The sequence below is a fragment of the Chlorocebus sabaeus genome, chromosome 16, assembly GCF_047675955.1.
Source record: "Chlorocebus sabaeus isolate Y175 chromosome 16, mChlSab1.0.hap1, whole genome shotgun sequence".
In the NCBI taxonomy this organism is placed as follows: Eukaryota; Metazoa; Chordata; class Mammalia; order Primates; family Cercopithecidae; genus Chlorocebus; species Chlorocebus sabaeus.
In genome coordinates, this window is record NC_132919.1 from 6,743,812 (window position 1) to 6,753,561 (window position 9,750).

Consider the following 9,750-nt stretch of genomic DNA (forward strand, 5'->3'; position numbering starts at 1 on the left):
AAACAAAACAAAACAAAAATTCATATGGATCCACAAAAACCTCAAACAACCAAGGCAATCATGAACAAAAAGGACAAAGCTGGAGGTATCACACCACTGGATTTCAAAGTATACTACAAAGTTATAGCAATCAAAACAACATGTTATTGGGGGGGGGAAAAAAAGACACATTGACCAATGGAGTGGAATACAGAGCCTGGAAATTAACCTACTACTGAACAGTCAACTGATAACAGAGGTACCAGAATATGCAATAGGAAAAGGACAGTCTCTTCAATAAATAGTGTTGGGAAAACTAAATTTCCACCTGCAGAAGAATAAAATTGGACACTGATCTCACACCATATACGGAACTAAAAATCAACTTAACATGAATTAAAGATTCAAATGTAATACCAGAAACTCTAAACTTACTGGAAGAAAACACAGGGAGGAAAAACTACATGATGACACTCTCTGGGCAACGATTATTTGGATGTGACCCCAAAATCACAGGCAACAAAAGCAAAAATAGACAAATGGGACTATATTAAACCAAAAAACCTTCTGCATAGCCAGTGAAACAACCAACAGCATGCAGAAACAACTCAGATTGGGAGAAAACAGCTGCAAGCCATACATCTGACAAGGGATTAATATCCAAAATACAGAAGGAGCTCAAATAACTCAACATTAAGAAAACAAGAAACTCAATTAGAAAATGAGCAAGTGACCTGAACAGACATTTCCACTAAAGTTTTTAAGACATAAACATACTTTGGCATAAACACTGTATTCTATGCAATTACTTTTTGTAAATAATTTTTGTAAAGCCATCAGCTATATATCCAAATGATTTTTCACCTGAGGTGTAAGACAGGAAAATGTTTAAATCAATACATAAATCAAATCATCTGCACTGGCATTGTTAACCTAGAAGCAAGTGGCTACATAGAGAATAGTAAGAGCAAGGATATTTAGTCCATACTTTCAAATGGGGCTTGATGATTTGAAACAATAAAGTTGTTCCCTGGCAGAATTTCCCACCAAGTCTGTATAAATTATGTGCTATTTGATAAAAGATAGCCGCAATGAAGCTAATTTTTTTATCTTCAGTATTTGCTTTTAAGAGAAAAGTCCTGAAGCTTGTAGGGATTTCTAATGCCAAAAAAGATGATGAAATGGGAGAGTATATTTAGTAATCACGGTGACTAAGCTCATGGTAACTGGCATATGTATAATTTTAGTCTGCATTCCAATTATTTAAACTGAGATGTTCTTGATCAGTTGAACACACTGTGAGTAGACGATCTCTTTCTCCAAGAAACAAGATGGAGAGATCTTCAGAGAATGGCCCCACTGAAGCTCACTGGTAAATGAGCTTTCTCCAGATTTTGCTGATTTCCTGAGTTTTTCCATAATTCCTCCGTGCCCTGGCCATTTCCTGATCATGGCCTTCCCGTTGCCCTTATTCCTCAAAGTTTGGCAAATTTTTCTTCGTTTTTTGATACAAACTGGAAACTGCCTTTGGTTTTATCTACTTACTGAACACAGATGCCATCTTGGGATTATACCGAGATTTGTGAAGTTATTCAAACAGAGCATCTTCCTGCCTTGTCCTCCCTCTTGCTGGAAAACAGCAGACTGTACCAGCTGGCTTTCGGTTATGTTCCACAAAGATCAATGAATAGTTCCTTCAAAATAGAAGTCTGCAGCATTATTTATTAAAGTTCTCCAATTATAAATAGATTCCTCTGTAAGCAACACTCCATAGAAGTTGGAATCTCCTCGGACATGGGGACAATCACTGATGAAAACCAGGTAAGTGCAGCCATAAAAAAGGATGAGTTCATGTCCTTTGTAGGGACATGGATGCAGCTGGAAACCATCATTCTCAGCAAACTATCGCAAGAACAGAAAACCAAACACTGCATGTTCTCACTCATAGGTGGGAATTGAACGATGAGAACAGTTGGACACAGGAAGGGGAACATCGCACACCGGGGTCTATTGTGGGGAGGGGGAATGGGGGAGGGATAGCATTAGGAGATATACCTAATGTAAATGATGAGTTAATGGGTGCAGCACACCAACATGGTACATGTATATATATGTAACAAACCTGCACGTTGTGCACATGTACCCTAGAACATAAAGTATAAAAAAAAAAAAAAAAGAAAGAAAACCAGGTACATTTTGAAGATCTCCAGTTGAATGTTGCCTCAGTACCTCAAAAGCATCTTCAAATGCTTGACCCAGCTTATCTTGTTCAACACAAGTTAATGCTTCACTAATAAATTGATGATTCCATCCATCAGCGTCCAATCTAGCATGTATTTGTAGAAGTGGAGTCTTCCCCTCCTTTGAAACACACACCTGCACCCCCCACCACCCACTTTAATTTTGTTAAAGCAGTTTTGAGTTGGGTTTCTGTCATCTGCTACTGAAAAATTCCTGAGTAATTTATACCTGAGAATGAGATAATTTAAGTAACAGGCCCTAACATATGAAAATAGCTGAGATAATGTGGGGTGCAAAACAGAGAGGAGATAATTATTCCCATTCCTAAATAATTATTTGAAAATTTTTGTTATACAGTAGAAATGCAACTCGCTATCTAATGGTTTGTTAAATCTTTGGACACAGCCCCGAGAAAGATAGCAAGATATTGAACATTATTTGTGGCCTCAAATAATATTTTATGAGAAAAGCAGAAGTTCAGTCCAAGCTATACTATCTAAAAGCAGAGAGGGAATAATGAAACTTCATTTTTCAGAAAAATCTTTATACCTATACCTTGCAATCCTTGAGGACTGGGAGTCAGAATTTGTAAAGGCCAGATTCTGCATCCTAACCTAAAATTTGTGAAGACAAAAGCAAAGAAATAAAGAAATACCATACTAAAATTTTGGGAAAGAAATTGAAAAGGACACAACAAAATGAAAAGATATTCCAGGTTCATGAACTGAACTACTTAATATTGGTAAAATTATAATACTACTCAAAGCAATTTACAGATTAAATGCAATCCAATTACATTCTCTACAGAAATAGAAAAAAAATATATTAAAATGTATATGGAACCACAAAAGACCCCAAATAACCAAGGCAATCCTGAGCAAAAGGAACAAAGCTGGAGGCATTACACTACCTGACTTCAAGTTTTACTACAAAGCTATAGTAACCAAATCAGTACGACACTGGCATAAAAACAGACAGAATAGACCAATGGGACAGAATAGAGAATGCACATGTAAATCCACACATTTACAGCCAACTCATCTTCAACGAAGGTACCAAGAACATATAATGGGGGAAAGGATAGACTTTTCAATAATGGTGCCAAGAAAACTGGATAACTATATGCAGAAGAATGAAACTAGATCCTTCTCTCTTACCATATACAAAAATCAAATCAAGATTGATTAAAGATTAAATCTAAGACCTCACACCATGAAACTACTAGAAGGAAACATTGAGGAATCACTCCAGGACATTGGTCTAGGTGAAGGTTTTTTTATGTCAGATCTCAAAAGCATAGGCAAACAAAGTAAAAATAGACAAACGGGATTATATCAAGCTAAAAACTTCTGCATAGCAAAGGAAATAATCAACAAAGTGAAAAGAAACCCCACAGAATGGCAGAAAATATTTGAAAACTAACCACCTGAGAAGCTGTTAATAACCAGACTATATAGGGAGCTCAAACAACTCAATACCAAAGGAAAAAAATCCAATTTAAAAATGGGCAAAAGATCTGTGTAGACATTTCTCAAAAGAAGCCATACAAATGGCCAACAGGCGTATAAAAAATGTTCAACATCACAAATTATCAGAGAAATGCAAATCAAAACCACAATGAGATATCATCTCGCCCCAGTTAAAATGGCTTTTATCAAGAAGACAGGCAATAACAGAGGCTGGCAAGGATGTGGAAGAAAGGGAACCCTTGTACGCTGTTGGTGGGAAGGTAAATTAGTACAGCTACTACAGAGAACAGTTTGGAGGTTCCTCAAAAAACTAAAAATTGAACTACTGTATGATCCAGGAATCCCACTACTGGGTATATCTCCAAAGAAAGGAAATGAATACATCAAAGAGCTATCTGCACACCCATGTTTATCGCAGCACTATTCACAATAGCCAAAATATGGAATTGATCTAAGTGCCCATCAACAAATGAATGGCTAAAGAAAACGTGGTATATATACACAATGGAATATTATTCATCTGTATAAAGGAGTAAAATCCTGTCATTTGCAGCAACACAAATAGAACTAGAAGTCATTATGTTAAGTGAAATAAGCCAAGCACAGAGAGACAAATACCAGGTGTTCTCACTCATGTGGGAGCTAAGAAAAGTGGATCTCATGAAGGTAGAGTAGACTGGTGGTTACCAGAAGCCAGCAAGGGTAGCAGAAGTAGGGGATTCAAAGAAGTTGATAAATGGATACAAATATAAAGTTGATAGAAGAAATAAGCTCCAGTGTTCAATAGATGTGTAGGGTGACTATAGTTTACAAAAAGATACTGTACACTTCAAAATAGAAGAGAAAAATGCAAACATTTCTAGGATAAAGACAAATATTTAAGGTGATGGATACCCCAAGTACACTGACGTGATGTATACAAATTGTATGAACGTATTAAGTTATCGTGTGTACCCTGAAACTACGTAACTTATCCATCAATTTTTTAAATTGTTGAAAAAATGATAAATGAATAAATAAAATATTGGGTCTAGGATGAGCCAAAAAATTTAGGAAGTCTGATTCTCTCTCAAATATCATATTCTAGGTATTTTTTCCTAGACAAAAGCGTCATACCCCTTATAAAAATGCATCCAGTAGGTTATAATCTTGGGTGAAATGCCACATTATATAGCTTCATTTTTTCGCTCTTGTCGCCCAGGCTGGAATGTGATGGCGTGATCTCGGCTCACTGCAACCTCTGCCTCCCAGATTCAAGCAATTCTCCTGCCTCAGCCTCCCAAGTAGCTAGGAGTACAGGCATGAGCCAACACGCCCAGCTAATTTTTTTGTATTTTTAGTAGAGATGGGGGTTCTCCATGTTGGTCAGGCTGGTCTCAAACTCCCAACCTCAGGTGATCCACCCGCCTCAGCCTCCCAAAGTGCTGGGATTACAGGCGTGAGCCACGGCACCCAGTTCCCCTTCAGGTCTTTCACATTGTCCAAATCTGACAGCAAAGAGAAAGCATGATTTTGGGAGATGGGGAAAAGCCAGAATAGATTATTGGCAAGAAATAGAAAGCACAAGGTGAGGATCAAGAGTCAAGGGCCAGGTTTAGACAAGATCTCTGGATGTAGTTATTATGCCATAGAATCATCAAATTCATGTCAACCGAGGTTTTAAATACTGCCTAAAAATGCCAAGCCCAGAAATAGGTGTCTGTAATTCTTCAGTCCTTCAGTAAATACCCAGGCTATTAAAGTAAGTCATTTCCAGAAATGAAATCCTCCTCGCACCTCTCTTAGAGGTGGCCATGGTGGACACAAAACATAGATATTTATCTTTGGAAGAAGAAGATACATCTGTTTTTGAAAATATATATAAAGTACAGTTGTATTTGGAGAAGCAGAGATATTTTTGAAACTATATGTACAATTAGAATGGTATGTGAATATATATACAACCAAAGATACGGGGATAAAATGGGGTAAAAAAAATCTACTATTATTCACTATACAGCACTCATTCTCAACTACCTTCTCAGATCTAAACTCTCCTTTTCTGTGGAGAACCCCTTCCCTGTGGTGAGGACAGGGCCAGCACTGACTTGTCACCATGACGACATCAGTGGGTATATGACCTAGACTCAGCAAATTATGCTACCCATAACATCGGCTATCATGATCACTTAAGACCTGAACATGAAATCTAAAGTAGGTTCTCCCTGGATATTTTCTGAAAGGTATTAGAGAGTGGGCATAATGGCTCACACCTGTAATTCCAACATTTTGAGAGGCTGAGGTGGGAGGATTGCTTGAGCCCAGGAGTTCGAGACCAGACTGGGCAACATAGGGAGACCTCGTCTCTATGAAAAATTTAAAAATTAGCTGGAGGCCAAGGCGAGCAGATCACAAGGTCAAGAGATCGAGACCATCCTGGCTAAGACAGTGAAACCCCATCTCTATTAAAAATACAAAAAAAATTAGCCAGGCATGGTGGTTGGTGCCTATAGTCCCAGCTACTTGGGAGGGTGAGGCAGGAGAATGGTGTGAACCCAGGAGGCGGAGCTTACAGTGAGCTGAGATCTCAACACTGCACTCCAGCCTGGGCGACAGAGTGAGGCTCTGTCTTTAAAAAAAAAAAAAAAAAAAAAAAAAAAAAAAAAAAAAAATTAGCCAGGCATGGTAATGCACACCTGCAGTCCCAGCTACTCAGGAGGCTGAGGTGGGAGGATTGCTTGAGCCTGGGTGGTCAAGGCTGTAGTGAGCTGTGATTGCACCACTATACTCCAGCCTGGGCAACAGAGCCAGACCCTGTCTCTAAATAAATAAATAAATATAAAAGTAATTTTTTATTATCCTTTGAGTTCTGGGATACATGTGGAGAACATGCAGGTTTGTTACATAGGTATACACGTCCCATGGTGGTTTGCTGCACCCATCAACCCGTCATCTACATTAGATATTTCTCCTAATGCTATTCCTTTAAAATGAAAGGTATTAGGAAGATTTCTTTCCACTGTCAGTCAGGAGAGGAGATGGATGTGGTGCTACTGAAGGTCGCCTTGCCACTCTGCAGTAAAAGAAATCTCTGCAACTAATTTGAGGGAATCACAGCTGACAGATGTAAAGAGGACACAGAGCCCTCCTCACACTGTTAGAATTCCTGGAACTAAACAAATCACTCCTTTTACCTTCCAGCTATGTAAGCCTCCTCCTCAAAAAAAAAAAAAAAAAAAAAAAAAAAAAAAAAAAAAAAAATCATTTTTTGTTTAAGCTGGTGTTTGGTATCTGCAATTTAAAGCTTTAAAAATCCAGCTCAGCAACAACAAAACACAACCCAATTTAAAAAGGGACAAAAGACTTCAACAGACATTTCTCTGAAGATATATAAATGGCCAAAAAGCACACAAAAAGATGTTCACTGTCATTAGTTATTAGAGAAAGGCAAGTCAAAAGCACAATGAGATACCATTTTACACCCACGAGGATAGCCATTTCTTAAAAATAGAGAATAAATGTTGGTAAAGATGTGGAGAAATTGGAACCTTCACACATTGCTGGCGGGGATGAAAAATGGTGCGACCACTATGGAAAACAGTTTGGTGATTCTTCAATAAATTAAACACAGAATTACCATACAATCTAGTAATTCCACTCCTAAATATGTACCCAAGAGAATTGAAACCAGGTGTTCAAATAAAAACATTTCCATTTGTTTACAAAATGTTATACACCAATGAACACAGCAGCTCTATTCACAATACCCAAAAGGTTAAAACAATCTAACTGTCCACCAACAGATGAATAAACAAAATGTGTTTTGATATCATAAAGTTAAATGTTATTCACCCATAAAAAGGAATGAATGAAAAATACAACATGGATGACCCTCAAAAATATTATGCTAAGCTGGCCGGGCGTGGTGGCTCATGCCTGTAATCCCAGCACTTTGGGAGGCCGAGGCGGGCAGATCATGAGGTCAGGAGTTCGAGACCAGACTGACCAACATGGTGGAACCCCATCTTTACTAACAATACAAAAATTACCTGGGCATGGTGGCATGCACCTGTAGTCCCAGCTACTCGGGAGGCTGAGGCAAGAGAATAGCTTGAACCCAGGAGGCGGAGGTTGCAGTGAACTGAGATCATGCCACTGTGCTCCAGCCTGGGAGACAGAGTGAGGCTCTGTCTCAAAAACAAACAAACAAAAAAAATTATGCTAAGTAAAAGAAGCCAGACACCAAAGACCACATACTGAATGATTCCATTTATACGAAATGTCCAGAATAGGCAAATCCAGAGAGATAGAAAGCAGATTAGTGGTTGCCAAGTGCTGAGGGGAGAGAGAAATGGAGAGTGACTGCTTAGTTAGCACTTCTGTTTAGGGTGATTTTTAAAAGTTCTGGACCTAGAGGTGATGGCTGCATAACATGGGTGAACAGGCTTAATGCCACTGAATTGTACACTTTAAAATGGTTAAAACTTCACCATAATTTTAAAAACCTAAAGGGACCTGACTAATTTAAGCTCCCTCTGCACCACGTAGTCAGGAACTAGGACTTAGAGCTGGCATAGAGTGGAAATTTGTCAAATAAAAATAGCTATCATTTCGGATTCTTAATGAGTCACCAACTGCCCTAAGTATTATTTTACATATTGTAATGAATGCTTTGTGAAACAAAAGCTTTTGTGGTTGTTCCTGATTATAAATTTTATCTTTTTTTAACTTTTATTTTAGGTTCAGGGGTACACATGCAGGTTTGTTGTACAGGCAAACTGAGTATCATGGGGTTTTGGTGTACAAACTTTTATCACCCAGCTGATAAGCATAGTACCCAATAGGTAGTTTTTGATCCTCAGCCTCCTCCCACTCTCCACCCTCACAAAGGCCTCGGTGTCTACTGTTCCCTTCTTTGTGTCCATGTGTACTCAACGTTTAGGTCCCACTTCTAAGTGAGAACATGCAGTATTTGGTTTCCTGTTCCTGCATTAGTTCACTTAGGATAATGGCCCCCAGCTCCTTCCATGTTGCTGCAAAGAACATGATCTTGTTCTTTTTTTATGGATGCAGAGTATTCCAGGATGTATATGTGCCACATTTTCTTTATCCAGTGTATTGATGATGGGCATTTTAGGTTGATTCTGTGTCTTTGCTATTGTGAGTAGTGCTACATATGAGTACATGTGTCTTTATGGTAGAACAATTTATTTTCGTTTGGGTATTGATACAGTTTGGCTGTGTCCCCACCCAAATCTCATCTTGAATTGCAGCTCCCTTATATAATCCCCATGTGTCATGGGAGGAACCCAGTGAGAGGTAATTGAATCATGGGGGCACGTTTTTCCCAAGCTGTTCTCATGATAGTGAATAAGTCTCATGAGATCTGATGGTTTTAGAAAGGGCAGTTCCCCTGTACACACTCTCTTGCTTGCCACCATGTAAGATGTGCCTTTTCTCCTCCTTCACCTTCTGCCATGATTGTGAGGCCTCCCGGGCCATGTGGAACTATAAGTCCACTAAACCTCTTTTTCTTTATAAATTACTCAGTCTTGGGTATGTCCTCATAGCAGCATGAGAATGGACTCTTGCAGGTATATACCCAATGAGATTACTGGGTTAAATGGGTAGTTCTGTTTTTAAGTTCTTTGAGAGGCTCCACACCGCTTTCCACAGTGGCTGAACTAATTTACATTTCCACCAGCAGTGAATAAGCATTCCCTTTCCTCTGCAATCTCACCAGCATCTGTTATTTTTCAACTTTTTAATAATAGCCATTCTGACTGGTGTGAGATGGTATCTCATTGTGGTTTTGATTTGCATTTCTCTAATGATTAATGATGTTGGGCATTTTTATGTTTGTTGGCCACATGTATGTCTTCCAAAAGCTTTTTTCATAATGAAATTAAGCTTTTAGATTTGCTAGCCATTTCTGTTTTTAAGAAGAGAACTTTTAAAGTACCTCAGAGTAGCCTTTAATTTGGGGAGGTATAGTTTGGTCACTTAGTTACACAAAAGCAAGAACCCACCTATTGTTCTAGAGAAAATAGCAGGATTTTCTTTTGTGGGGGTTGGGAGGGGT

General features: G+C 38.6%; 1 pseudogene; it reads right to left on the minus strand.

The window, feature by feature from the left end:
* Positions 1-640: 640 nt before the first annotated feature.
* Positions 641-8,593, minus strand: LOC140708802 (transcription factor Spi-C pseudogene; annotated as a pseudogene).
* Between the last annotated feature and the right edge of the window lie 1,157 nt (positions 8,594-9,750).